This window comes from Pyxicephalus adspersus, unplaced genomic scaffold (assembly GCF_032062135.1).
Source record: "Pyxicephalus adspersus unplaced genomic scaffold, UCB_Pads_2.0 Sca107, whole genome shotgun sequence".
Lineage (NCBI taxonomy): Eukaryota > Metazoa > Chordata > Amphibia > Anura > Pyxicephalidae > Pyxicephalus > Pyxicephalus adspersus.
This window is the reverse complement of record NW_027317114.1, coordinates 1-2790: the sequence shown is the minus strand read 5'-3', so window position 1 is coordinate 2790 and position 2790 is coordinate 1. Positions and strand designations below refer to the sequence as shown.

General features: G+C 39.2%; 1 long non-coding RNA gene across 1 annotated transcript; it reads right to left on the bottom strand.

Annotated features, from left to right (window-relative positions):
- Window positions 1–260: 260 nt before the first annotated feature.
- On the bottom strand, window positions 261–2054 carry LOC140344866 (uncharacterized). Its single transcript, XR_011923689.1, has 2 exons — window positions 1281–2054; window positions 261–723 (listed from the first exon to the last, which is right to left on the bottom strand). It is a non-coding gene; the product is annotated as an uncharacterized lncRNA (long non-coding RNA).
- Window positions 2055–2790: the final 736 nt, after the last annotated feature.

The following is a 2790-nucleotide window of genomic DNA, read 5'->3' as shown; positions in this document are numbered from 1 at the left end:
CATGCATATTTAAAAAGCAAATATAGCTGCCCCTTTGTCCATATACAAGTCTCACATACAACAACAAGTAGAAAAAAAGACATCAAAACCTCACTACACCAGATCTAGCTACATTACATCAATAGCAATCACATTGGTATGTAAAAAAAAAAAAAAAAACATTAAAAGACTAAAATCAATACCCAAAAAAAAAAAAGTTCTTTACAGCCAAGTGGAAGCTTGGCAAACAAACACTGATTTATGTCGCTGAGAGGCACACAGCTGTTCAACCTGATATTCTTTTATTGAACATTTTTGTAGTATTTGTTATAGAAGGCACTTACAATACAGAGAAATAAAATTCAAAAAAGGCACCAAGTGTGCAAACAGTAACCAACACAAAACATAAAAAGGACTGCGGAGCACCTTCCCCCCAGAATACAGTACATGATTTTGCTACAGACCTCTCAATGTTGTAAAACAGTTAGGATTTTCTTACAAAGATAAAAATTCTTCTACTATCAAGGTTTTTAAAAAAAAGGAAATGACAAAGATTAAAATACACACACTGGCAGGAGTCACATGTAAAGAGGTTCTGGGGCTCTCTCAGTTCTTGCATGCCAAGAGATCTTGGTACATTTCGGCAAGGTGGGCAGCTTCCCTCTGGCCAGAGAGCAAAGCACCGTGGGTGGTGGAGTAATACTTTCGATGGGTGGCCTCTCCAGAAAACATCACCTGCATGGGCTGAAAAGAAAACTTTAAGTATTGCAATACCCGTACTGGCACATATATATCACACTATAAAACCAATAACCAAAACTTGACAAAAGTATGGAAGGGTTAGAATCCCAATCTGAGTATACTGCTACCTGCAATGTTATGAGAACAAGAGTCCCTTGCTCCCTTGTGGCCGCTGTTTGCTGCCAATATAGTTTTGTTTATGGGATCAGTCTCTGGCACCTTTCCCCCCCACAACAATCTCTGCCTACACCTTGCCACTGTCGGACCCTATCACATTCCTTCACAGGGCCCACCTTCCTGGATCACACCTTGTTTACTCCACCACCGTTCCCACTTGGCTGGCCCAGTCTTGTCCCCTTTCATTGATGCTTCTAACCATACAGTTTATATTGAATGTGGGGTAAAGGTATAAAGGTGACTGCTGGGGGACAGGAATGTGGGTATTGAAGGTAGACATCATGCAATACACAATGAGAATTGTGGCCTTGTCCCCTTAATTGTCCTAAATCAGGGGGGGAATAGGGAGAAGGGTGTCTTACAGTTTTTCTCAGGGTACTTACAGCGGTTTTAGAGCTCTCAGTATAAGGCAGGGGCTTCACCAGCTTCTCCACGTCTGCCCCACTGGACCCCACCTGGGTATAGGAATATGAGCCAAGGAAGTGCGGGTTGCTGCCCCAGAAGGACCTCATGATACGTCGAGGTTTTGGAATGTTTGGATTCCCTACAGCCAGAAAGCAAAACAATAATTAAAAATAAGCCAAGTCACCAATACAACCAGACAGAAAAGAAATGTGTAAAAAGGGTGAAAAATGTTCCTAAAGCACACCTATTGCTTTTTCTTGCTAGCACACAGCAAGCACCATAACCAAAATTCATATACAAGTGACAACATTTCTGCCTGCAGGATTCTTTTAATGTTTTTTAACCAACTTGGCTTAACCCAACCACATTAAAATCAAATTATTCTCATGCAAAATTATTTTTGGTGAAAAAAGTAGCCAGTCTTTTATAAGAGTCTCTGGACGCTTGGAGGGAGGACACTAAGGGCAATTAATTTAGCATCCTTTTTTTAGTTCTTTAAAGTACTTTGAGCATCAGCTGTGTCACTGAGAGGGGCATGCGTAAAACATTAAACATTGCAAAGTGAGAATCGGGTCAAAGCATGGTATATACCTGGACAATGACAAGAGCAAAGGTATAAAGTATTCTTTTAAATGAGCATCCAAAAAGAAAACATATGGTATTCATTGCTTTTACTTCTATGCCACCCTTCCTTATCAACCACTCCTTGCAAACTAGAAATTGGAAATTACAATGGTTAGGCTAATGGAAGTTTAGTTCTAAATATTGGTGCATGCACATTACCATAAGGCACAATACTATAGCCAATGTTGCATGGTAATAATACACAACTGATAGTGGCAATTTAAACATCTCACTCCTTAAAATCCAAACCGCAGAATGACTCATTAATATCCCAGTTATTCTAATCACTTCTGTCGTGACCTTCATGTGTACAAGCGGAAACTTACACTGTACTTGTAAACATTTCTAGAAGACAGATTGTATTACATTGTAAAGCAGCTCGTTGGAAAAAAAAAAAAAAAAAGCAGAGGGCATTAAGGACTTGGCAGACAACGTATGTGTAATAGAGACTAAACATACAAATACAATGCCACAGAACAATTTTTTTCAAAGTTTATATTTCTTAAGTGTAGATAAATATTGTACGTCAGAGTGTCTGCTCTAAATGTCTGAAAATTCCTGTGCTCCTATGTCCACAACGCTCTATAAACTGCAATACTTATCAGTGCGAAAATCAGACCTGGGCCTCCATATCCTAATTTTTTCCTACTGGCACATCATTACAATAGGTGGCTGTACTTGTTACAGAGGAAGGGAGGCAGGTCTAAACATTGAGAACTTGGCTCTGTGGCATCCCTTCACACCATCTTGTTAGGTTTTAAAGCTGAGGACTGAAGGTGGACTTGTTAAAAAGTAACATATGGAAATGTAAAGAGCTCAGCCATTTGATTTAGTAAACATTTGTTTGTTAAAAAATATTTTAAA